The sequence below is a fragment of the Camellia sinensis genome, chromosome 15, assembly GCF_055761805.1.
Source record: "Camellia sinensis isolate YWXY chromosome 15, ASM5576180v1, whole genome shotgun sequence".
NCBI classification, from domain to species: domain Eukaryota; kingdom Viridiplantae; phylum Streptophyta; class Magnoliopsida; order Ericales; family Theaceae; genus Camellia; species Camellia sinensis.
In genome coordinates this window covers 113944206-113971548 of record NC_138975.1, presented here as the reverse complement: position 1 = coordinate 113971548, position 27343 = coordinate 113944206, and the positions used below count along the sequence as shown (strand labels likewise).

General features: G+C 37.9%; 1 protein-coding gene and 2 long non-coding RNA genes across 3 annotated transcripts in view; 1 reads left to right on the top strand and 2 right to left on the bottom strand.

The window, feature by feature from the left end:
* Nucleotides 1-27343, bottom strand: part of LOC145813772 (uncharacterized) — a 232694-nt gene that overhangs the window by 158917 nt on the left and 46434 nt on the right. The gene's annotated exons all lie outside the window — the stretch shown is intronic.
* Nucleotides 1-27343, top strand: part of LOC114293468 (putative disease resistance protein At1g50180) — a 91598-nt gene that overhangs the window by 29850 nt on the left and 34405 nt on the right. The window lies entirely within an intron of this gene.
* On the bottom strand, nt 1032-23834 carry LOC145813771 (uncharacterized). Its single transcript, XR_014357039.1, has 4 exons — nt 23614-23834; nt 3100-3210; nt 1633-1740; nt 1032-1471 (listed from the first exon to the last, which is right to left on the bottom strand). It is a non-coding gene; the product is annotated as an uncharacterized LOC145813771 (long non-coding RNA).

The following is a 27343-nucleotide window of genomic DNA, read 5'->3' as shown; positions in this document are numbered from 1 at the left end:
GGGTGCCTATATCATTCCATTAACATACCCCATCTTCTCTCTACTCTTCAAAAAAATAGTCTAAACTCTACGACCATGCTAGATAGTTCTGACTATTGAATAGAGAGGTGGTGATTTTTAGGCCAGGGTTGAGGTTATCAGTCATAGTAGGAGATATAATGAAACTCTCATTCTTAGGTGGCTGAGAAATAGTGGACTCACTAAGGGAATCTGCCATAGATACTCTCCTATGTAACTCTCATACACAATGCCAATCACAAACCCAGAAGATAATAGTGGAAGGAAAGACACAACTACCACTATGAAAGCATAACAAACTAAGAACTCATAGATTTTTTTTTTTTTTTTTTTTTACTGCATATATATATATATATATATATTAAGAGAAAGAAAATAGAGAAGAAGGTGTTATAGATGTATGTACCACAACAAGAGTTCAGTCCATTTGTTAAACACCAGTCAACCAACCAGGAGACACCAGTCGACCAACCAAGTCGACTGGAAGCAGTCTATAGAGCCTCTAGGGTTGCCGACAGACCTATAAGGACAGGCTAGGGCTGCCGACAGACCTAGAGGAGAGCAGAGGAGGCTTCGACTGCCCTGGTAGAGGGCCGACTGACCTTCGGCTAAGTTGGGTGGGGTCCGACTGACCCAGACAAGGGTTTGGGTGGCCTAGGCAGTCTAGGGTTTGGGTTTGGGTTTGGGTGGCCTTCGATGGAAGCAAGGTGGCTATGATTGGTGGCAGGGTCCTCCTATTGTGGCTCTAATACCATGTAAGCTTAGAGAAGAGAAAGAGATAAGGAATAAGTGAGACCTCATCCCCTTTTATATTGATAATAATACGTAATTACAGGAGTGCCATTAAGCATAAATTATGAATCAGCCCATTACATCAATCAAGGGAAAATAAAATCAAATAAGAATAAAATATGACAAATATTATTTCCTATTCTAACATATACAAACAATTGGTCTAATGCTAGAAAAGCAAAATGAACACAAATAATTGGTCTATTAAAAAAGACTCCTAATTAAATAATGATTTCTTTTCATGTTGCTTTTTCAATGCATCAATCTATGAAATTCCACTCCAACATTACAATGTAAAGCAAGCCTAGTCAATTGTTCCCAACAAAAGTTCATTCCTTCTACCTTATTCTCCACAAATTAACTTCAAAATGCAAGATAGTTATAATCCATTACGGTCACAAACACTAGAACCATCCAACCTTATTGAACTCTAAATCCACGACCTTTCTTGGCCCTAAAACTAGTAAAATATCAAGTGTGGACAGCATCATCCACGTTTCCCAAACTATCCTATGTCACAATTTAGTCATAAAAAATGTGTATATGGACCCAAGAAAGTGTATTTGTTACCATTGAATCCTTTGAGTAGCATAGGATGCGAGACAAACTTATGGTTGCAAACCAATTAGTAACAGCATCAACATAAAGCTCTCCCTCATACCTGCATCAAGCAATCAACACGCTGTTAAAATTTCCTTTAGAATCCATCACGTAGCAAATTAGAAGACAAATCCCATAAAATATATAATATATATAGATTGCATTGGGCATAATAGAAATCTGCAAAGCTTATAAAGCTTGTGTGTTGACTTTAAAACTCACAATGCACAATGAGCGCAGCTTCAAAATTTAAACCTCAAGCGGAAACTCTCCTAATTAGACAATTTGCAGTGTTACATCCAGAGGGAAATGCAATGAGTGAAGGCAAGCCTGTAAGCATATCAAATGAAGTTAAAATAGGGGAAGAAGTCAAGTGCTTATAACAATAATAGTTGTTCTCCCTACTCTTTAACAAGCATAATCAAACAATATAAATGGCAAACAAGAAATCATAACATACATTGTTGTCAAATCGGGATACGAATCATGTATCGTTTTTTAATTTTTCTGAATCACGTATTGTATTGTATCATGTAGCGTTAGATACTTTAATACCTTTAGAAATAGGTAGAAAAACAAATTTAATTATAAAAAAAACAAATATCTTATGAGAATAAAACACTAAATAATGTATAATTCTGTCAATTGTAAAAGCAAAGTTCCTTAAATTAAATATATACATGCAGCAACACATATTATCTTCACAAGGCATAAATTAATAATGCAAGAATCTTAAACCATACAATAGATATGTCAAAAAGGTCGATAAATAAACTAAAAAGTACTACATCTCAAAAATAGCTTTTTTCTTAATAAGTTAATGAAAATTTTCGACAATATTAATTTACTTAAAATAATTTGAATATTTTTTTTTTCTTTTCTAATTTGCTAAAGAAATTTAAGTATTTATGTAACATTCATATCGCATTATGTATCGCGTATCGTATATTGCATCACGTATCGTAATGTTTCATAAGATACATTTAATTTAAGATACGTATTGATGATAGTATCGATTTCCTTCTGAAAGGTATCGAATCATAAGATACATATTGTGAATCATAAGATACTGACAACACTGATAACATAATGTATCTGAGAAATTTACTAACTTCATTCAATTGAAAGCATGACTAGATTCCAGAAAGTGAGAGAAAGTTCTTACTAGGAAGAAAATCACGTGACAATCATTTCAGCCATATATCCAGATTTGCCTTCTACTAGGGATGGGCATCAATTGTGTTGGGATAGGCTTGCACTTTGTAGTAAGAATATATGTATTATCCCAAGGCCCGCCCAACCTCGAGCCTAATCTAACCATCCCAAATTCGGCCATAAAAATACTTCGACATCCCAAGCCCGCACGATTAGCTCGGTATATTTTTGTGCAGCTCATTTAAGTCAGCATGTAGTCCTATCTTTTTGCGGTTTCATTTGCAGTTTTTTGAAAATTTAGTTTGCAGTGCTTAATCATCTTCATATTGCATATAACGTGTGTACATTATATGGAAGAGAGCAAATATTTGATCCATAGCTTAGGAGATCAATATCTGTTGGGTGAGATTTTGTGCTGTAAAATCCCATAGATTGCTCAATGCACTATTTTGGAGGCAAAGAGTCCAAGTTTTTTTTTAGTTTCTTGGTAATTATTCTAAAATTGAAATTAAAAATATTTGATAAAATATTTACCATTTTGAAACGAAGGCTGCCCTGTAAATGTCTTCTCAAAAAGGTAAGTAGCAAGCTGCCCTTCTCCAAGTTCAACCATTCCAGTATTTGCCATCCCATCCAACTGAGAAGCTGAACAAAGAAACAAACACCACTTCTATCAACAAGGTATCTAGAAACATAAAAAAAATCATAGAGAAAATGAAATAGGACCAAGTTGATCGGTCCAAACATGAGAGAGAGAGAGAGAGAGAGAGAGAGAGAGAGAGAGAGAAGAATAAAGAATGATACAAGAAAACAAACATTTAACCAAGGTAAGCAATTTGTTACTTAGATTCTTATAGCAGAATAACCAAGGTAAGTAATTTGTTACTTAGATTCTTATAGCAGAACAACTCCTTCCTCAATGTTCACAAGTACAAAAGACGAAATGCATATGCTTTTGCTTCCAAACTTGCATCAAAAAAAAAAATAGTCAAGAACTGTGTTGGCATTCTTGTAAATCAATGATCATAATTTATTTTTTGTAAACACGTTGATCTCGTTTATGCTTTGCAATCACAACGCTAACTTTCAATCTATAACATGGGGAAACAGTTAAGTCTAGAACCATAGGGTTTGGCAATTTCATGACTTATATTGTAGCAAGGATGAAGCATAATCCAATATCCATAGAGGGGTTTGGAAAGGGAAAACACATACAAGCCTCAAGAACTTGACAATTTCAAAGAGGCATCAAAGAGTCAAGGAAGGATGAACTCAAGTCATCAACAAGAAGGATGTCCAAGTGACAAGAAGACCAAAATGTATTAAATAGAACCACCTAGGGTCAAGACTTTAGAAGACATTTATGCTGGTCTTGGTCAAGATTGGTGACCATTTTGGTAAATGAAGTATAACCTCCTAGCCTTCCAAAAACCATAACTTAGGTTCTAGTTTAAAATCCTTGAGTAAGACCAATTTCAAATGAAACTAAATTTATAGAGTTTCAATTTGAGCACAATTTTCCCAAAACATTGTTAAAAATGAGCGAGTTAATAGTTTGAAAAAAATAAACTAGTCATTATCTAGCCATTGGAACGCACGCATTATACGTAAGTTTCTTTCATTTTAAACACAGAACTTGATGATTTGAGACCTAATAATATGTATATACATTAGTGTTAGCCTTATTTATTTTGATGATTTATTTAATTATATTTTAATTTATTTGGAAAAGAAAAATAGAATCAAAATTTATTTTGATGATTTATTTGAAAGAGAAAAATAGAATCAACATTTATTTTGATGATTTTATGTTTTAATAAAATCAAAATTTGTTTTGTCCCATTATTTCTCACCTAAACTTTTATCCTAAATGTTTTTAGAATGTATTTAATATTTGATTAAGGCCTCATTTGGCAAGTGTCCCTTTTAGCCAAAAAGTCAAAAAGTTACTAAAAAAACCAAAAAGCCAACAATTCATACCAAAAAGTCAAAGATTCCCTTTCTCTCTACTTTTTGCACATCTTTTCATAAAAAGCCAAAAAGTCATCACAAACATACTAATTTTTTTTATATCATATTTTAGCCAAAAAGCCAAAAAATTACTAAAAAAGCCTGTTTCCAAACGAGGCCTAAACTAGGAGTTCAAACAGCTCAAAACAGAGGTTCAAGCAGCTCAACACAACAGTAATTCAAAAGGTTCAAAAGATTCAAGTGGAAGATATTCAAATTAGTAATGAAGGAAGTACAACGGCTATAAACGACTATAAAGGTTCAAAAGGTCAAAAGGTTTAAAAGGTTCAAGTGGAAGATATTCAAATTTGTAATGATGGAGTGGAAGATATTCAAATTGGTAACGATGGAAGTACAACGGCTATAAATTCAAATTACTATAACGGCTATAAAATTCAAATGAATATAACGGCTATAAACGGCTATAATTTTCATTATATATACCAAAGCCTCTAATGTAAACAAGTTACAAAAAAACTTGAAAATATTCTTTGATCTATAATCACTCACATCTATTCTCAGAAATTATACACTGAGCCTTATAGTATTAAGCTCATCTTTCCTGTGTGAGATTTACAGAAAAATCAAACCTTCATTTTTTATATCTATCTTTGAGAGATATTTATCGTAAGCTTTCTTTGAAAGCAAACATACCATTTCATCTTGTAAAAGTGTTGCAAACACTGTGTTCTTGAAATCTTGAGAGTGATTGAGAATTACCTAAGATTTGCAAGGGTTTGGGCTTGTGAAGTGTTAGAATTTCCCATCTTTACCTTCACCTACTCCACTACACACTCCACTTCACCTACCTCCACTTCACCACACACTCCACTTCACCTAACCCACTATCACCTCCACTACACCTACTACCACATTTTCTTCTATATATAGATTGTATAGGAATTGTAATTAATCAATCTTGTAATACATCAATCAATAATACATTAATTTTAACATGGTATCAGAGCAGGTTTAGAACCTAGTATTTTCGCTTCACCGGCGGGCGGCAACCTCACCTTGGCCGTCCGCCGGACCTCAATCTAATCCGCTAGAATTTTCTACACATACCTTGAAATTTTATTCGAGTCCACCACCACTGCCCCTCCTCTCACTGTTGTCCTCCCATACGCCACCGTCTCGGTCGTCTTCATCTACCACCACTGTTCGCTGCAGTCCCTTCACACTGCTGCACACACTGCTGCACACACACTGCTGCAGAAATCAACACACACACTGCTGCAGAAATCAACGGCTGGACACACACTGCTGCGGTCCCTTCACTCTGATCAACGGCTGGACCCACACACTGCCGGCACCATCGCAGCCACCTTCGGCGGCTTCGCTTCCGACTACTCCGCCCGCTTCTTCGGCATGAGAGGCCGCCTATGGACACCCTCTGGATCCTCCAAACACTCGGCGGACTCTTATAGCGATCCCGGGTTTACCCTTGTTGTACAGTGATCCGGACATGTGTCCGTGGATGTTGGTAGTTGTTTATTTCCTAGTTTGCATCCTTTCTTACTTTGTATTTGAGTTATAGGATGTGTTGAGCGGGTTTGTTACATGTTGGTTGAGTTTAGAAACCAAAACTAGTTGCCCAGATTTTTGGCCTGTACGCTCGAGCGGAGGTGTTGGCGCTCGAGCGTAGATTACATCCATCCAGTATCTTGTTGTGCAGTGTTGTGAGCTCGAGCGTAGGGTTGGGAGCTCGAGCGGAGGCCTGGTTCTGCAAAAGTGCTGGGCGAGTGCATTCTGCGCTCGAGCGGGAGGTTGGCCGCTCGAGCGGAAGTCTGTGAGTGTACGCTCGAGCGGGGTGTTTTACGCTCGAGCGGAGACCTGGGTTAAAGTCCCGAAATTGTGACTTTTCAAATCACTTTTTGCTTTCTCTTCTCTCTCTTACTTTTCCAAAATCACCATTGTTGAGCCTCTCACTCTAGACTCTACCTTCTCTCTAGGTTTTGATCTAGTAGGAGTGATTTACTCACCTTTGGCCTTTACAAAAAAGTTGTTGATCGTCGAGGGCTTCATTTTAATCTGAAAATTTCGAGGTTTGGAGCATTTTGGTTTTGATCTTCATCTCCTTTGGGACTCCGAATTTGAGGTAGGGATAACCTACTCCTCTCTATGGGTTTTGTCTTTAAATTTTGGTATTTTGAGATGTTGGGCTTGGTTGGGTAATTTTGTGAAAGTTTGGGGCTTTTGTGTAATTTTACAAAGGTTGGGGTTTCATTCATAATAAACCTAGATGCATGTTTGGCATAGAAAAATAGAATGATTGTTGAATCATTGATGAAAATGGGACCTAAGGGTTGAAATGGTAATTATGGAAAATGGCCTAATTACATTGTTTAATTAATTGGGATAATTAGTTGGTGAGAAATGAGGAGATGAAATGTTGATTGAATATCCATTTGCGCATTTAATTTCTGTTTTAGAAATAACTGCTTGGGGCTATCGGTGGAGGATAGTCGTGATTGTTGTAGACAATGTATGTTGATTAGGCAAACTGAAACTAATCAATGGAATGTGTTATGGAACTTGACAGTTGCTTGAATACATTAATTGTTTGTATTGTGTGATTGTATATAGAACCAATGTGTTTATATGCGTTGTGTGTAGAGGAGGAGATAGGGGATGTACTCCGCGGTTTAGGGGAAGATAGGGGATGGACCTCTAAACCGGATAGGTATTTGGAGGAGATAGGGGATGTACTCCGTAGACAGAGCTCATATGCTTGTCTAGAGAAGTGAAGATAGAGCTCATATGCTTATCTTTGTGAAGTGAAGTGTGGATACAGCTTGTATGCTTATCTGTGGATATTGTTGATATACATATCTGTTGTAGAGTGTGGATACAGCTTGTATGCTTATCTGTGGATATTGTTGATATACATATCTGTTGAGAATGTGGATATAGCTTTTATGCTTATCTGAATGTGAGATATAGTTTTTATACATATCTGTGGAAATGATGATAGAGCTAACATGCTTATCTGTTGAAAAAGGGAAAATGAAAAGTAATTGGGACTTGTAAGTCGTTGGCATAAATATGTAATTTATGTGATTGTATCAGTGTTGACCAACTATCAATTGCTAATGTTTTAGTCATTGTCCATGGTTGGTTTAGTGTATTTCTACTGGGCTGTGGCTCACCCTATATGGGAATATCATTTTCAGGTACAGGAAGCATGCCACCTCCAAGGACATAGCTGGGAGGCTAGTGGCGGGCATAGTTTTGTCGTTTTACTTTTGATGTATTACATGTAATTTCAAGCCAAGGGCTTAATGTGTAAACGAGTTAGAACTCTTTGTTGTAACCAAGTGTTAACTTGGAAAGCTGTAAGCCTGTAGGGCATTTTGTTATGAGGTTAACATGTAATACTTATGTAATGGAACTCTAATGAATGAAAGAATGTGGTTAGTTTATATGTAAATGTATGTCTTATCTGATGGGTTTATTGTCATTATTTTGAGGGCGTTACAACTTGGTATCAGAGCGTACCGGGTTCGAATACTTTGGGTACGTGGGAAGTGATTAGGATCACAATGGGTTTGTCTCGCTTGATAGAGACTTAGATGTAGTATCATATGCTATGTGCTCAATTGATAACATGCTTATGTGACTATGTGGGTATGGGATTTAATTTCTAGGATATTGATTGGATCCTTGAGTTTCTGGGAGTCTTGTTGGAAAAGCACTTGATCAATGCTGTTTCTAACCGGAACTCTAGTAACGTCTCGGGACTATCATTATCCGGAAATGAAGTTCGTAAGTGCTTATGTGTTTATGTGCTTATGTGGAGTGAATTACAGTTGTCCATGTATTAGGACGTGAGTGTATAGTTTCGGCACATTTATGAATGTGCTAATGTTCTGTGTTGCCTTTATTAGGATGTCAGGACGAGGAAGAGGTGCTAGGCGTGGTAGACCTGCGAGGCAGGAAGTACCGTTACCGGGTGAGATTCCGGCAGTGCAGGAGGGAGTTGGGCAGGCCAATGTGGCCGAGCCAGTAGGTCAGCAGGCTATGGGTGCCTTGGCCAGAGAGTTAGCAGGAGCTTTGGGTATTCTTAGAGCTGGGAATCAGGCAGCTGAGACAGGGCCCTCCTTCTTGAAGAGGGAGTTCTTTCGGTGTAATCCGGACGAGTTTATCGGGGATCCTAAAGAGCCGCTTAAGGCAGATGAATGGCTCGAACAGACAACGAAGACGTTTGAGATGCTTGGCATCGAGGACGGAGCACTGAAAGTGACCTTGGCATCCTTTCAACTGAAGGGAGATGCGGGTCAATGGTGGAAGTACGAGAAAGCTCGTGTTGGTAGTACTTGGGAGGCGTTTATGAATGCTTTTCAGGAGAGGTTTTTATCAGCAGCAGCTAGGGAGAAGCTGAGGGATCAGTTTAGCCGGCTTAATCAACAGGGCTTGTCAGTGGCCGAGTTTGAGGCTACTTTTACCAGTCTGTCTAGGTTTGCACCAGAACTGGTGGCGTCTGAGGAACGCCGTTGCTATGAGTTTGAGCGGAAGTTGAGGCGGGGCCTCAAGTTGAGAATTGGTGGGTCTTATATTCGAGAATATAGACACTTAGTGGAAGCTGCAGCTCATATGGAGCTTATGATGCAGGAGGAGGATGAGGGTCAGAGAGGCTCCAAGAGGAGCCAGGATAGTCAGAGTGATGGCAGGAGACAGAAGGGTTATAACCCTCAGCAGTCTCAGGGTGCAGTCTCTAGATCGACCTTTCCAGTGCCTAGTGTAGGCTCGGGGAGAGGCAGTCAGGGAGAATTCACTTGTTACAAGTGTGGCCAGCTGGGTCACAAGGTTTCTGTTTGCCCGCAGAAGGGTGGGGGTCAGAAAGCTGCTTCTTCTTCAGCTAGACCGCCGAGTCAGAGTTTGGGCAGGGGGCAGCTCTTGATTTGTTATCAGTGTGGACAACCTGGGCACATGAAGAGGTTTTGCCCACAGTTGAGTGCCACTTCGGGAGCGTCTGGTTCTAGGCAGACGCAGGGTTTTCAGCCAGCTCAGTCTGTGCAGGCCTCGAGGGCCAATCCGGGAGCTTCGTCATCCCAGTCTGTGCAGCAGTCTTTTGCTCCGAGAGGTGAGCAGGTAGACCAGGGGCCTACGGGGCGCGTGTATGCTGTTACCGCGCAGGATTTAGTACCGGCTCCATCAGTAGTGAGAGGTACTTTTCTGTTTTGCAACTCAGTTGCTAATGTGTTGATAGACACGGGTGCATCTCATTCTTTTGTATCTGCTGCATTTGCATCTGTTTTGGAATTGGAGTTAGCACAGTTAGCATCTCCTATTTGTGTGGTATCACCTTTGGGTGGTGAGTTGATTCTGAAACAGGGTGTTAGAGGATGTGATATAGAGGTCGCCGACTATAGGCTTCCTTTTCCGTTTGTTGTCATGCCCATGAAGGGTTTTGATGTTATTTTGGGTATGGACTGGTTATCGTCATACCGGGCTGTTATTGATTGCTACCGCCAGAGGGTTACATTGTGTACCTTGAGCGGGGAGTGGTTCCATTTCTTGGGAGACCGGGTTGGTAGTGTTTTGCCACCGGGGTATGATTCGCGAGGGCGAAGTGAGCTTAGTAGTCTACTTGCTAGCTTTGAGAGTGGTGAGAGTGGTGAGACCCAGCATGTATTGCCGAGGGTGGTTTGTGAGTATTCGGATGTCTTTCCCGAAGATCTTGTTAGTTTGCCACCTCACCGAGAGATAGAGTTCTCTATTGATTTAGTGCCTGGTACGGCGCCGATTTCTATGGCACCTTACCGTTTTGCTCCAGCAGAGTTGGTTGAGTTGAAAGTTCAGCTCCAGGAATTGCTAGATAAGGGCTTTGTTCGCCCTAGTGTTTCACCGTGGGGAGCACCGGCCCTCTTTGTTAAAAAGAAAGATGGTGCCTTGAGATTGTGTATTGACTACCGAAAGTTGAATCGGGCTACGGTTAAGAATAAGTATCCTATGCCCCGTATAGATGATTTGTTTGACCAGTTGAAGGGTTCCCGTTGTTTCTCTAAGATAGACTTGAGATCGGGTTACCATCAGTTGAGGGTCAGGGAGGAAGATGTTCCTAAGACGGCATTCCGTACGCGGTATGGCCATTACGAGTTTCTGGTGATGCCATTTGGGCTTACCAATGCACCGGCAGTCTTTATGGACTTGATGAACAGGATTTTCCGGGAGTTCTTAGACCGCTTTGTGGTTGTTTTTGTGGACGATATCCTTATCTATTCGTCATCTAAGGAGGAGCACGAGGAACACTTGAGAGTGGTGCTTGAGTTACTTAGAGCCCATAGGCTGTATGCCAAATTTGGGAAGTGTGAGTTCTGGCTGGGGGAAGTCAAGTTCTTAGGCCATGTGGTATCCGGGGAAGGGGTGTCTGTTGATACATCCAAGGTTGAGGCAGTGCAAGATTGGGCACAGCCTAAGAGTGTATTTGAGATCCGCAGTTTTCTGGGATTAGCTGGGTATTATCGTCGGTTTGTGAAAGATTTCTCCAGGTTAGCGTCACCGTTGACTAGACTGACTCGGAAAGGAGTCAAGTTTGTGTGGAGTGAGACTTGTGAAAAGTCGTTCCAAGAGTTGAAAGTTAGATTGACCACCGCTCCGGTGTTGATTATTCCGGAGAGAGGGTTGGGTTATGCGGTTTATTGTGATGCCTCACGAGAGGGTTTGGGTTGTGTGTTGATGCAAGAGGGGAAAGTGGTAGCTTATGGCTCACGTCAGTTGAAAATACACGAGAAGAATTACCCCACACACGACCTAGAATTAGCAGCTGTGATCTTTGCCTTGAAAATCTGGAGGCACTACCTTTATGGTGAGAGGTTCGAGGTATTCTCGGATCATAAGAGTTTGAAGTATCTGTTTACACAGAGAGACTTGAATTTGAGGCAGAGGAGATGGATGGAGTTCATCGAGGATTATGATTTTGAGTTGCATTATCATCCGGGAAAGGCCAATGTTGTGGCCGATGCCCTTAGTAGGAAAGCCATTAGTGATGTAGCTTGTATAGCCATCCGGGAATGGGTGATGTTGGGAGCGCTTGGCGAGTTTGATTTGCTACTGGGCGAATCTGTTGAGGCTGCGGCCTTGTTTTCTGTTGTTGCGCAGCCTACACTTGTGATTAGAGTGTTAGAGGCACAGAGAGGTGACCTTGAGGTAGAATCCCTCCGAGAGAAGATCTCCAGTGGGAAAGTTGAGAAGGGTTTGACGGTGTATCCCGACCTGAGTGTGAGATACCGAGACCGTTTGTTTGTACCGGAGGCTTGCCGTGAGGAAGTACTCCGAGAGTTTCACCATTCGCGCCTTGCGGTGCATCCGGGAGGTACTAAGATGTATCAGGATTTGGGTCGCCAGTTTTGGTGGCGGAGTATGAAAAGAGATGTGGCTGTTTTCGTATCGAAATGCCTTACTTGCCAGCAAGTGAAGGCCGAGCATCAGAGGCCAGCGGGTTTGTTGCAACCCTTGCCTATTGCCGAGTGGAAGTGGGAGCATGTCACTATGGACTTCGTTGTAGGTCTTCCGAGGACTCAGCGGGGTAGTGATGCTATTTGGGTGGTTGTAGACCGGTTGACTAAGTCGGCGCACTTTATTCCTATGCGCGTGAGAGATTCGGTAGATCATCTTGCCGATTTGTATATTCGGGACGTAGTGAGATTGCACGGGGTCCCAGTGACGATTGTCTCAGATAGAGATCCTCGTTTTACTGCTAGGTTGTGGCAGAGTTTGCAGAGTGCCTTGGGCACTAAGTTGACCTTTAGTACGGCTTATCATCCTCAGACTGACGGGCAGTCCGAGCGTACTATTCAGATCCTCGAGGATATGCTTCGGGGTTGTGTCCTGGACTTCGGTGGGACGTGGGAGAGGCACTTGCCATTGGTAGAGTTTGCCTACAACAACAGTTTTCAGTCTAGCATCGGTATGGCACCGTTTGAGGCCTTGTATGGCCGACCGTGTAGGTCTCCAGTTTGTTGGGCCGAGGTGGGTGATGCACCTTTGTTGGGTCCGGAGTTGGTTAGGGAGACGACGGAGAAAGTTGAGCTTATCCGTAGGAGGCTTGTTACAGCCCAGAGTCGACAAAAGAGTTATGCCAACCGTAGGAGGAGGCCTTTGGCGTTTGAGGTAGGTGATCATGTCTTTTTGAAGATATCACCTAGGCGAGGCCTGATGAGGTTTGGGAAGAGTGGGAAGTTGTCCCCTCGGTTTATTGGTCCTTTTGAGGTCCTTGAGAGGATAGGTGAGGTTGCTTATCGGTTAGCCTTACCGCCGCAGTTGTCCGGGGTGCATGACGTGTTTCATGTGAGTATGCTTCGGAAGTATGAGCCAGATCCATCACATGTGTTGGATTGGACTGATTTAGAGGTGGATGAGGATGCCTCGTATGAGGAGAGACCGGTACGGGTCTTGGATAGGCGGGATCAGGTCCTGCGTGGCAAGACCATTCCTTTGGTGAAAGTCTTGTGGAAACATCACGGAGTGGAGGAAGCCACTTGGGAACGTGAGTTGGAAGTCCGTGAGAAATATCCGGACTTGTTTGTTGATGTGTGATCTTGTATTTAAATTTTACATTATGTTGAACTTAAGAGCTTTTATATATGTCTTAAGTTGTAAAACATTGAGAATGTTTTGATTATTGGAAGCATGTTTTGGAACTTGCCTCATATGGAAGTTGAATGTGACACTATATGTGTTGAACATATTGTTGAAATTGGAAGGATAGTGCATAATGTTGATGCATGTTGAAAGTACATATGTTGTTTACATATTGTGATTTGTCTCTTGTTTAAGGGATGGGATGACCGGTAATGGGTCGAATTGTTGAATGTTAAAATATAACATTGTTTAAAATGGAGGAAAGCTTGTTTTGCAACTTGTGCTTAATTTCGGGGGCGAAATTCTTTAAGGGGGGGAGGTTATAGCGATCCCGGGTTTACCCTTGTTGTACAGTGATCCGGACATGTGTCCGTGGATGTTGGTAGTTGTTTATTTCCTAGTTTGCATCCTTTCTTACTTTGTATTTGAGTTATAGGATGTGTTGAGCGGGTTTGTTACATGTTGGTTGAGTTTAGAAACCAAAACTAGTTGCCCAGATTTTTGGCCTGTACGCTCGAGCGGAGGTGTTGGCGCTCGAGCGTAGATTACATCCATCCAGTATCTTGTTGTGCAGTGTTGTGAGCTCGAGCGTAGGGTTGGGAGCTCGAGCGGAGGCCTGGTTCTGCAAAAGTGCTGGGCGAGTGCATTCTGCGCTCGAGCGGGAGGTTGGCCGCTCGAGCGGAAGTCTGTGAGTGTACGCTCGAGCGGGGTGTTTTACGCTCGAGCGGAGACCTGGGTTAAAGTCCCGAAATTGTGACTTTTCAAATCACTTTTTGCTTTCTCTTCTCTCTCTTACTTTTCCAAAATCACCATTGTTGAGCCTCTCACTCTAGACTCTACCTTCTCTCTAGGTTTTGATCTAGTAGGAGTGATTTACTCACCTTTGGCCTTTACAAAAAAGTTGTTGATCGTCGAGGGCTTCATTTTAATCTGAAAATTTCGAGGTTTGGAGCATTTTGGTTTTGATCTTCATCTCCTTTGGGACTCCGAATTTGAGGTAGGGATAACCTACTCCTCTCTATGGGTTTTGTCTTTAAATTTTGGTATTTTGAGATGTTGGGCTTGGTTGGGTAATTTTGTGAAAGTTTGGGGCTTTTGTGTAATTTTACAAAGGTTGGGGTTTCATTCATAATAAACCTAGATGCATGTTTGGCATAGAAAAATAGAATGATTGTTGAATCATTGATGAAAATGGGACCTAAGGGTTGAAATGGTAATTATGGAAAATGGCCTAATTACATTGTTTAATTAATTGGGATAATTAGTTGGTGAGAAATGAGGAGATGAAATGTTGATTGAATATCCATTTGCGCATTTAATTTCTGTTTTAGAAATAACTGCTTGGGGCTATCGGTGGAGGATAGTCGTGATTGTTGTAGACAATGTATGTTGATTAGGCAAACTGAAACTAATCAATGGAATGTGTTATGGAACTTGACAGTTGCTTGAATACATTAATTGTTTGTATTGTGTGATTGTATATAGAACCAATGTGTTTATATGCGTTGTGTGTAGAGGAGGAGATAGGGGATGTACTCCGCGGTTTAGGGGAAGATAGGGGATGGACCTCTAAACCGGATAGGTATTTGGAGGAGATAGGGGATGTACTCCGTAGACAGAGCTCATATGCTTGTCTAGAGAAGTGAAGATAGAGCTCATATGCTTATCTTTGTGAAGTGAAGTGTGGATACAGCTTGTATGCTTATCTGTGGATATTGTTGATATACATATCTGTTGTAGAGTGTGGATACAACTTGTATGCTTATCTGTGGATATTGTTGATATACATATCTGTTGAGAATGTGGATATAGCTTTTATGCTTATCTGAATGTGAGATATAGTTTTTATACATATCTGTGGAAATGATGATAGAGCTAACATGCTTATCTGTTGAAAAAGGGAAAATGAAAAGTAATTGGGACTTGTAAGTCGTTGGCATAAATATGTAATTTATGTGATTGTATCAGTGTTGACCAACTATCAATTGCTAATGTTTTAGTCATTGTCCATGGTTGGTTTAGTGTATTTCTACTGGGCTGTGGCTCACCCTATATGGGAATATCATTTTCAGGTACAGGAAGCATGCCACCTCCAAGGACATAGCTGGGAGGCTAGTGGCGGGCATAGTTTTGTCGTTTTACTTTTGATGTATTACATGTAATTTCAAGCCAAGGGCTTAATGTGTAAACGAGTTAGAACTCTTTGTTGTAACCAAGTGTTAACTTGGAAAGCTGTAAGCCTGTAGGGCATTTTGTTATGAGGTTAACATGTAATACTTATGTAATGGAACTCTAATGAATGAAAGAATGTGGTTAGTTTATATGTAAATGTATGTCTTATCTGATGGGTTTATTGTCATTATTTTGAGGGCGTTACAACTCTTGTGATATTTGTAATCCTCCCTGGTTTGTTCTGAGGATTCAATATCTCAATGAGCTTAACCAGCTCATTAGGGTCCATTTTGTCCCTCACCTTAATTCCATGGGGCTTAGCAATTCCTCTCAAGAACTCAACATGGGCACCATCAAGTTGCCGAGTTCGTTCCCCAGCCCAGAGGAAATGAGCAGAACAATCATAGTACAAGCCGGACGTTGCATCCATCCTGGTAAGTGCCTGCTCATAAGGCACGAGCAGGCACGAGCAAGCACTCATGCGCTGTCCAACACTCAGTGGTTGTCATGATCGGATGATCACTTTCAGTCCAGCAGCAGACATGAATCCAAGGGTCTCATCAACTCGGTTCGCTAGTTCCCGATACCTATCTCCCTGCTCACTGTGCTCTGTGAAATCCATATTCCCCCACCTGCATGTGTGCTGCTAACCCCCCACCACCCACCTTTCTTTTTATTATTTTATTTCATCTTTCCATTCACACACCCCATGTGAACCATTCACACACGGTTTCACCCCATGTGCCCCATGTGCACCATTCATCTTCTTGATTTATTTTATTTATTTCTTTATTTATTTATTTTTTTTTTCATTAAAAAAATAAATAAATAAATAAAAAAAATAATACTAATACTAATAAACAAAAAAAAAAAACACACCTTTGCAGGTTTTCAAAAAACGTGGGCCCAACGCTCCACTTTCTTTATTTTCTTTTATTTTATTTATTTATTTATTTATTTCTTTATTTTTTTTTATTACAAACCCAAAACAAAAAAAAAAAACAAAACAACTCTCCTTTTTCTCTCACTCTCCCTTTTTTTTTTTTTTTAAAAAATATTTTCCAACCCACCGCCCCACATGGGCATGTCTCTCTCCACCTTTCTTTATTTTATATATATATATATATATATTTTATTATATTACTCCACCAGCGTTGTTCTCATTTTTTTTTATTCTCTCAGTGCTTAGTCCACCAACTCACTTCCCTCTTTTCTTTATTTCTTTTAAACACTTTTCCACGAACAGTGAGCCAGCTTTTTCACATAATTTTTCATTCCATTTTTTTTATTAAAACATAAAAAAAAAAAAAAAAAAAAAAGCAAAACAAATTACAGATTTGCACAACACTTTGTTTTATTTATATTAGGGATCAACCCCGATCCCCATTTTACACCGAAAAAAAAAAACAAAAAAACAAAAAAACAACCCAAAAATAAAAAAAAAATAAAAAAAAAAATAAAATACAAACACACACACCCACACCCACAGTGGGATTTTTCTTCTCTACTCTGCTGCAGGTCTCTTCTTCTTGCCTCCGTCCTGGACGGCCCTTGCCGTTGTTGCCTCCGTGTTTCCCACTCCACTGGGCATGATCACTACTCCCTGCTCCTCCCCTGCAGCATATGGCGGACCTCCAAATCGGAACATCACGGTGGCCTTCCGCTTCAGCTCCTTGTTTTCCGCCTTCAGCACACTTATCTCTGCTCGCGCATCCTTATACATGCGCTGGAGCAGAGCCAGTTGGCCGTTCAAATGCTGCACCTCATTTGTCCTACTCTGCAGCCGGTTCGACAAATTTGTAACCGCAGTCATGGTTTCCACACATGACTTCAGTGTATATTGATTGGCTTCAATATCTGTTTGCCCTGCCATTTTTTGCTCCACAGCCCGCATCGGAAAGTTCAACGGAGCAAAACCAGCGGTGTTTGGTTGAGGTTCACTGGCCACCGCACCAGTTATCTCTCTTGTTGACTCGTTCAGGTCGGGAAAGAGAGTGAGCAGACTCCGGGAAGAAGAGGCCATTTTTCTGGGCAACAGAGTGTTACAGATTTTCTCTCTCCGAAGAGGCAGAGTTTTTCAGCGAAGGGTTGGTTTCAGAGGTTTCAGAATGGTATGCCTCAGCCTCAGCCTTCGTCTTGGTTAAATAGCCGAGGCAGCCACGCGTATCGCGCGCCACTTGCCGCCAGACGACAAACGGGCGCGCAAGCCAAGGCGCCCACGTGCCTCGCCATCATGTCCGGCACACCTTTTGATGAATTGGGCACGCCTTTTGATGGCACGCCTTTTGAAAGATTGGGCACACCTTTTGAGGGTGCGACTTTTTAGGGGTCCGACAAGACTCTGTAAACTGTCCCGACATTTGATTCCGGTTAGCTCCTTTATGGGTCCGACAAGACTCTGTAAACTGTCTCGACATAGATTCCGGTTAGTTTCTACAAGGGTCCGACAAGACTCTGTAAACTGTCCCGACATAGATTCCGGTTAGTGTCTACAAGGGTCCGACAAGACTCTGTAAATTGTCCCGACATAGATTCCGGTTAGTTTCTACAAGGGTCCGACAAGACTCTGTAAACTGTCCCGACATTGATTCCGGTTAGCTCCTTTTAAGGGTCCGACAAGACTCTGTAAACTGTCCCGACATTGATTCCGGTTAGCTTCTACAAGGGTCCAGCAAGACTCCGTAAACTGTCACCACAACTGTCACAATAGTGTCTGCTACAACGGTCCGACATGACCCCGTAAACTGTCTTCTACAACGGTCCGACATGACCCCATAAACTGTCCTCTACATGGTTATGACACCCCCATACCGTGTCTCCTATCCTTTTTTTATGTATTTTCTTGTTTTGTTCCTCTCTTCAAACTCAAGTTGGTTAGTTTCTATCCTCCTTGAGTTTGCGGGGGGCTGTTAGAATTTCCCATCTTTACCTTCACCTACTCCACTACACACTCCACTTCACCTACCTCCACTTCACCACACACTCCACTTCACCTAACCCACTATCACCTCCACTACACCTACTACCACATTTTCTTCTATATATAGATTGTATAGGAATTGTAATTAATCAATCTTGTAATACATCAATCAATAATACATTAATTTTAACATGAAGTCTATGTAAAATCTGTGGAGAATTGCTCCATTTGTAAAGAGGTTGCTAGCATCCCTGTGAAGCTAGAAGATAGTGGAAAATCTCAAGTGAAGCTTGAGGATTGGATGTAGGCTTGGTTGAAGCCGAACCACTATAAATCTGTTTGTTTCCTCTTCCCTAATTTCTTTACTTTTCTACTACTGCTATAGTTATCTAATATTCATGTGTTAATCATTTGATTTACCCTGTATGTTAGTTATACTTCATTGTTATTTTGCTTGATCATTTACTGCTAAATTCATCATTGTGCTTGTTAATAACTTGTTGTACTAGTAGTTAATTTTATTGGGGTATTATTAATTTTAATTTGTAGAAACCTAATTCACCCCCCTCTTAGGTTGCTTTTGGGTAACAATTAGAACATATCTTAAGAGATTTGGGAGAAATTAGAAAGAGTATTCTTCATACACTAACTATCAACAACTGGCCCAAGCTTGAGAATCTTGAAAACCAAACTTTGGACAACTTTTGGGCTTCAATTTAAGGTATAAATTCTTCCCTTTTCTTTTTTTTTTTTTGGCACCGGGGTGTCCGGATCAAAACCCGACTAATCCCCAGGGATACACAAGCCCTCGGTAAGGAGTTTTTCACATATGCACCACAGTTAATTCAAGGGTTTTCATGGCCCCAAGGAATTGTTAGCACCTAAGAGGTTTTGATTCCTGAACCTTGGAGAGAGCACACTCCCAAGACCCAAGGCCTTGTCACTACGCCAACCTCTTGGGATTGTATAAATTCTTCCTATTAGTGTATTGTTGAGACAAGTTTACCACACATTGATATTTATTTTGTAAATTGCAAAGGTTGGGGGTAAGACTTGGAAAGCTTGTTTGACTCTCATAGTTTGTGGTAGTACACTACCCATTGTGGGTTGTGCATTGTGAAAAAGGTTGTGGGGGAGCCCATTGTGAGTTAAGGATTGTGGTTGAGGTTGTAGGTGATCCTAGAAACTTGTTGAATTCTGAATTGAGGAAGAGGCTGAGGGTGACCCTGTAAAACCCAATGTGGTGGGTTCTAGGTATAGACTTGAAGTAGTGTGTTTTAGGTGAGCCCTTTGTGTGAAAACCTAGAAAAAATCGTAGTGTTGTTCTTCAGGACAAAATATTAGGGAGATTAGTAGGTTGTAGGTTAGCCTAGGAGAAACCTTCATCAAATGCTAGTGTAGAACTTGAATAGTAGACAATAGGTAGATTAGTGGGTTTTAGGTTAGGCTAGGACTAACATTCTTCAAATCCTAGAGATTGCCTGTGTGAGGAGAAATTAGGTGGGTGCTGACATGCCCATTGTAAGTCATCAGTTGTTTGGATGAATCATGGATGCTTCACCCAAGGTTGGAGAAGAAACCACTATATATTATTTGTTCATATCTTTACAATCTTGCTCTTTATTTTAAATATGTCATATGTATGAGATGAATGTATGCATTTGAGCCATCATATAAATCTCTATAATTGTTTATGTGAATGATCATATATTTCGAAAGATCATGTGTATGTTCAATTGTGATCAATTGACAATTGAGTCAGCGTCCTTCCATTGAACTTGATTTCACATAAGTACTTTTACATTAGACTTAACAATAAAAGCTAGCTCTAATTAATCAACTAAGCAAATTAAAGATAATTGAGATAAATTAATTAGAAAAGTAAGCACAACTTGAACCTTTGATAGATATATTTGCATAATTCAATTAGATATCATAAGAGTAAGTCATAAACTCATGGGGTGTAAGACACATTGAATCACTTTCTAAGTTTAATCATACCTAATAGTTAGAAAAATTGAGATTGGTATTGAGGACTAGTGAAGAAAAAACAAAAGAACTGTCCTATCACCCCCTTCTAGGCCATTTTCATAAACACAGAATGAGACACTATGACCTGCCAATTCAGGTTTGTTTTCCATAGCAATCAACTTCTGCATGAACCTTAAAAAATTTCAAAGTGGACCAATTATATAATATGCATTGAGTTGTATTAAAAATTTTACTTGCCTTATTTCATGTTATGTTTTTTGTGCTAAACACCATAACATGAAATAATCTCCCATCCTCAAGTTATATCCGTCTAGAAAATCAAATCATAGTATTAGGATTGAAAGAGAGCGACTTGTTTATTCTTTCCCAATTAAAGGAAAAAGCCAAATGATGCCAAGGAATTCTTTCATATCTTCTCTCTTTTATGTTGTAGAATAGTTAGCAAAAATGTGTATGGATGTTGGATTGAACATTGATAATTGATATGATGTCATACAAGAACCATGGACAAATGGTAAAAAGGACATCCATATAAAAGGGCACTACTTTAGTAGCATTCAACTCCTTGGTTGATATGTGAGACACTATTTCAAGTACCACCTCAGGTTTTCCCCCACCCCCCTCTCAAACACAACTCAATTCAACTTATCCAACTCAACAAAGCCTTGTGCCATTTGTGTCGGATGGGTATGTAAGTTCTACTTAACCATTCCACTCTTTCAAGGTATAACTTTGGTTAAACCACCAATCTACATTTTAAGGTTATGATATTATCAAAATCCATGGATATTTGATTCTGATAATATTTAAGTGTAATTTTATGGATTTTAGGAATTCATTACAAAGAAACTATTTAACAACCAACTGAAGTTGGGCAAATGTTCAATGAAAATTTTAAATTATTGTTTTGCATAGCGCTTTCAACCACCAAAATAATGGAAATATAAGGTAAATTCAAGGGAGCAACATTATTATTTTTTTACTTCATCATGCAGCTAAGAATTGGCTTTTTAACCATTTTATGTTTTTCTAAAACTTTATTTAAAAAACTAGGGATCTTTTGCATTTTATTCCCAAACCATAGTTGCACCAAGCCGAAGCGAGGGCTTGGGCGGGGGCAGGAATGTGAGCGGGGGAGCAAAGGCCCTATAGAAGAGTTTTTAGTTGGGAGCAGAAGCGGGGCAGGAGTGGGGGCCAAGATGGGGGTGGAAGCAAGGTTCCGAGTGATGAGCAAGGCCCCCATAGGAGTTTTCTGCTATTAAGTCCCAAACTACGTGAAAGCACCATTACTAAACACGCTTTTAAATTTCCTCATTTTGAAATTAGATTTGGAGAAGCGTGCTAATAATTGAAGTGTAGAGAAAGCGTGGTTGCTGGCCACACTTTTTATTAGAAACGTGGTTAGTAATCATGTTTCCACTAGAGTTTGAATATAAATAGGAAACCAAAACGCATGGTTACTAAACATGCTTTCAAGAAAACAACGTTTAGAAACTACATTTTCAAGTAGTTTGGGAAGTAAGCTCAATATACCTCTAATTTTTTTTAATATGGTTAAAAAAACGTAAAATGGTTAAAGAGCCCTAAGAATTTGTTGATGACTTCAAGTAAATTTCAATCTGAGTGGTTAATAATGCACGCAACGCAAGTATGATGGTATTGGGTTATGCAGCTCTATTACGTGGATCAAGCCCTGTGGCAATGTTTGTCTAGCTCTTGAGGAAAATCATGGCCCAACCCGCTATTACACTGAAGTACAGTTTAGTATAGTATATTAAGAAACATTTAATGAGCAAAACTCAAAAAATACCATTCATCAATTTGACACAAACATGTTAAACAAGTAAGAGGCTAACACACTCCACCAACTTGACTCTTTCAAGCACAAAGCTTTCCACTTGAAATTTCCTAAATTCAGTGCATCAATTCTACTTTTTGGGTTTTAGCTAAGTAAAAATTATAAGAGTTAAATGTTATTTACGGTATTGGCTTGGGGCATTTTTATCCTCTGACATTTAAATATATGCAAAGTGCCCTCACGTGATTTTGACCCATTTTGCACTTTACCTCCCTACTGTTACTAATTTTGTCCAAATTGACAGATTTTGTGTCACACGAGCCTATTTTAAGAGTTGGCATGAAAAACAAAGAGTCAAAAGTCAAATTTTAGTGTAAAAAGACAAATTTTCCATTTCATTATCTTCGTCCCCGTTTGAAAACCCTAACCCTAACTCACCCACTCTCTCTCACCACTATCCCCCCCCCCTCTCTACCACGCCCACCACCTCCTCTCCAGCACTACTCGGGTTTCACAAATTTCTTTCACAAATAACTTTCATTTATTTACAACATTCATTGCAAAAATTGTCTCAAAATCACTAATTATAGAAACGTAAGCAAATTTTGACAAAATGGAGGTGAGCTTGAAGCAAAGAAATATTTTGTTCTTATTTCCTTCCTTTTTCTTTTTAATTTTTTTTTAAGGAAAATAATCAACAAAACAAAACAAAGTGTAGATCGCTACACCTGAATCATCTTCATTTTCCTTTTTTCTTTTTTCAACTAATCTCTTCAGGTTACTTAGATTTCGAGTAAACAATATACATATAAACAACACACATGCATATCTACATACAGATCACTCTATATATACATTACACACATATATATATAATTTCTTTGGGTTTGAATTTCAAATTTAAATTGGAAATTCAAAATCAAAATCGAATGTGTATCATGTGACATAATGGGATTATTGGACCTTAAAACCATGATTTAGGCTGGTTGTTACAGTGGATTGAAATTCAAACCCAAAATCAAATGTGTATCATGTGATGCAGTGGGATTGCTGGATCTTAAAACCATGATTTTGGCTGGGTGTTACAATGGGGACTAGGGAGTAAGGCAATGTTATAGTATTGAGGGTGTTCAATTCTTTTTGCAATTTCCGAAAACATATTACAATTCATTAAGAACAAACCCATTAATCCCCAATTTATTTTAGTTCAATTTATGTACAGGTAAAGTGCTTTAAGGTAAAACCACAACGGGGTAGAGCGGAATTTACTCAATGATAGATTACAATTCATTAAGAACAAACCCATTAATCCCCAAAAATGCAGAGTACCTTCATTGATTATTAATCAGCTGAATAATCCAATCAATTCAATGCAAGGTCAAAAGAACCCATTTGGTTTCTCTACTGGGCTTTTGAAAATCAGAACATAATCAATATGGTGTTTCAATCTTCAAAACTCCATAGGACTAGTATCCATAAGAATATATATATATATATAAAAAAAAAACTAGGAATCAAAATCCAAGGAGCATCAAGATATCATCAAAATGTGAAAAACCCAATATAGTACCTTGTAAAGGTGAGAGAATTGGGATGAGAACGAGATTGTCTAAGACCTCCACCAAACCCGCTAATCTGGGACTGCACAAGAGTTGACGAACTCCACGAAGCTGTTGCCACTTTCCCTAAAAACCTCTCTCTCAAAATAATGGGCGGGTGAGGCGTTAACGGCTAAGGTAGTAGTGAGAGAGTTTTTTTTTTTTTTTTGGGAACTATGTAGTGAGAGAGTTACTAGCCTACAGAATAATTATAAATGTTTATATTTTTTTTAATATATAAATTATGTTTTTTAAGATTTTTTATAAAAATAATTTAACAATCTTATCACTAATCATAATGTATGAAAGAAGTTGAAAATGGTAGCTATACACAGATTGTATCTATAATTATTTATATGAGGGGATTTTAAATGCTGATCAAGAGATTTTGACCAAATCAATAAATGCAGGCATGTGAAAAGACATTTGCATTGAAAAGGTTAATAAATGTTGATCAGGAGATTTTGACCAAATCAATAAATGCTAAGTTTTTTTTTTTAATAAAATTTTAGAAAATTCAGATTGAAATATTGAAACTCTCACAGGCCTTGGGGGTTAAAAACTTTCTTTTGCTTAATATATAGTACTAGCCTATCACCCGTGCTATGCACGAGATAATTATAAATATTTATATTTATTTTAGATTTTTTTTGATATATAAATTATATTTTTAAAGATTTTTTATAAAAATAATTTAACAATCTTATCACTAACCATAGTGTATGGAAGAAGTTGAAAAGGATACTGCAGTAACTATACACGGATTGTGTGTATAATTATTTGTATGAGGGATTTTAAATGCTGATTAGGGGATTTTGACCACGTCAATAACTGTAGGCATGTGGAAAGACATGTGGATTGAAAAAAGTTAATAAATGTTGATAAGGAAATTTTAACCAAATTAATAAATGCTGAGTTTTTTTTTTAAATAAAAAATTTAGAAAATTCAGATTGGGATATTGAAGCTCTCACAGGCATTGAGGGTTAAAAATCCTATTTTGCTTAATATTACTAGTATATCACCCGTGCTATGCACGGATTATGTTTACAATTATCTATATATGTGAATGGCGATTTTAAATATCTTTTTTTTTTTAAATGCCTTATTTTTTTCCTTTTTTATATTATATTAAAGTTTAATATTTTGATAATAATCATGTGTTAGACTTTTCAAGAAGCTAAATGTCTTTTTTTTATTATATTATATTAAAGTTTAATATTTTGATAATAATCATATGTGTTTACAATTATCTATATATGTGAATGGCGATTTTAAATATCTTTTTTTTTTTTAAATGCCTTCTTTTTTTCCTTTTTTATATTATATTAAAGTTTAATATTTTGATAATAATCATATGTGTTGGACTTTTTAAGAAATTTTTTTTATGCTTGTTCTTAATGCATTAAAGTGTTATTATGATGGATAATAATCATATATGTTGAGACTTTTCAAGAAATTCATATGTGTTGGATTTCAAAGAATTTTTTTTATGCTTGTTCTTAATGCATTAAAGTGTCATTGTGAGGGTAAGACTTGAGGGTTGAGAGAAGTTAATAAATGCTAAGTTTTTTTTTTTTAAATAAAAAAATAAGAAAATTTAAATTGGGAGATTGGACCTCTCACAAGGCTTGGAGGTTAAAAACCCCCTTTTACTTAATATATAGTATAGAGTATAGATAGTATAGATGCTAGGATCCAAATATTTTATCAAATCTTTTATAGGGTGTGAGACTCATACAAATCATATGTGTGTAGGTCTCACACTTATGAGTGAAAAGTTTGATAGAATATTTAATAATTCATTTGGAGTCTATAACATTTTCCTTTGTTTTTCGTCTCTTAGTCTCTACCTGGTACCAAAATTTCAGCCCCCCAATAAATAATCGCCAAGTTTGGATAGTTGATTATTTTAGTTGGGTATTTAATGTTTTGGTTATTTTAATTTGGTTAAAAAAGCTATATTTGAAATATTGGTTAGTTTTTTTTTTTTAATAATTGATTTGATGTTTGTGAAAAAAAAAGTAAAATAATTATACGTTGTATATGATATTTTGTTTTATCAGTTATTTTAACTTATTTTGTCTTTTAGTAAGCTATTTTAGCTCAATCCTCTTTCCAAACTCCCCTAATATAAATAATAATAATAATAATGATAATGAAATTATTTATTGAAAATTTATTGTTTTAAAAAATATTTTTTTTCTATTTGTATCTTATTGCCGCTAGATCATCGCTGGAAAATGGTTAGAAAAGTCACCATAAAGTTGCTGACGCAACCGTTGATGGTAGCGATTTGGACAGATAGATAGATTAGATGGACAAAATAGACAAATCAGTTGGACAAATAGGTGATATATAAACAAATATGATGATGACACGCGGACAAATAGATTGATAGATAAATAATATTTGGATAAATAAGTGATGTTGACAGTAACAGATAGACAGATAGATAATAATAATAATATTATCTTTCAATTTTATTTTATTTGCTTGACCCCAAAAAATATAGAATTTGGAGCTATTATTCCAAAAATTTAAAAATTTGACTTATGGCCTAAGTTCCCTCTGATAGATTCTCTCCTTATGCCTAAAAAGTTCCTTAATTTAAGTCACAATGATATGGCCTGATAAGTGTCAATTTTTTATTTGTCACACACTTAATTGCATTGAACCCAACACTATTGCTATATCATTGTGGGTGAATTATTGTGAATCTTTAACATTTCTCATTATCCAAATATCCACTAGTAACAAAATGAAAATTATGATACTACTTTCATTTCAATCCATAATTCACCAAATCATTATGTTCATGTGATTATAATATTCTCCAACTCTTCTCGGGACACACCAAATACTTATAGGCAATAATTGTAATAGTGTTGATGGGGAGTGGGAGAGAATAGTGTTACAAGTTGAGAAAAAATTGAGGAATAATGAAGGCAAAGGAGACCAATAAAAAATAAAATAAAATTTTTAACTTCATAAAAGTTAATATAAACATTTAAAATAAAAAATTGTTCCTTATATTATAGATTTTGTTAGTTAAAGGCTGATTAATGAAAAATGCCATTTGTGACATGATTGAAAATCTTAAGAGATTAGATATAATTTCCCTAGTATGATGGAATAATCTATATTTTTGATAAACCTCAAAAGGTATATTTTTAATTTGCCAAATTTTTATTTTTATTTTTTATTATGCAGAAAAGGAGCATTTTCATTTACTTAAATTTATATTAAACTTAAATTTAAATCTTTAATGGACTCAATTTATAGCAAATAAAATTTTACTTGAATTTTTGCTTTAAATCAAAGAGACTCAAATGTTTAACTAAAATTTTCATGACTGTTTTGTGACTCAAATTTATAAATTTGAATAAAATTTTGAGGAAAAGCTAAAGATTGCCTAATGTGAGTTTTTTTTATAAACATCAAATGTTATCTGTCTATTTATTAATGAACAGAGTAAAAAAAAAAAAAAAAAAAAACGAATAAAATAGTACAAAATGTTTAGGACTCTTAAAAAAGTTTTTTAAATTTGATCTATAAATATCAACTTTTGATTTGTCACATACCTAACTATATAATGCCCAACTTTCTTGTCACATAATTGTGGTTTGATTTATATTATTTCTCTAAAATAATTACATGACTATGTAATTGAATGGGCATGCCTAGATTATAGACTCGGTTGA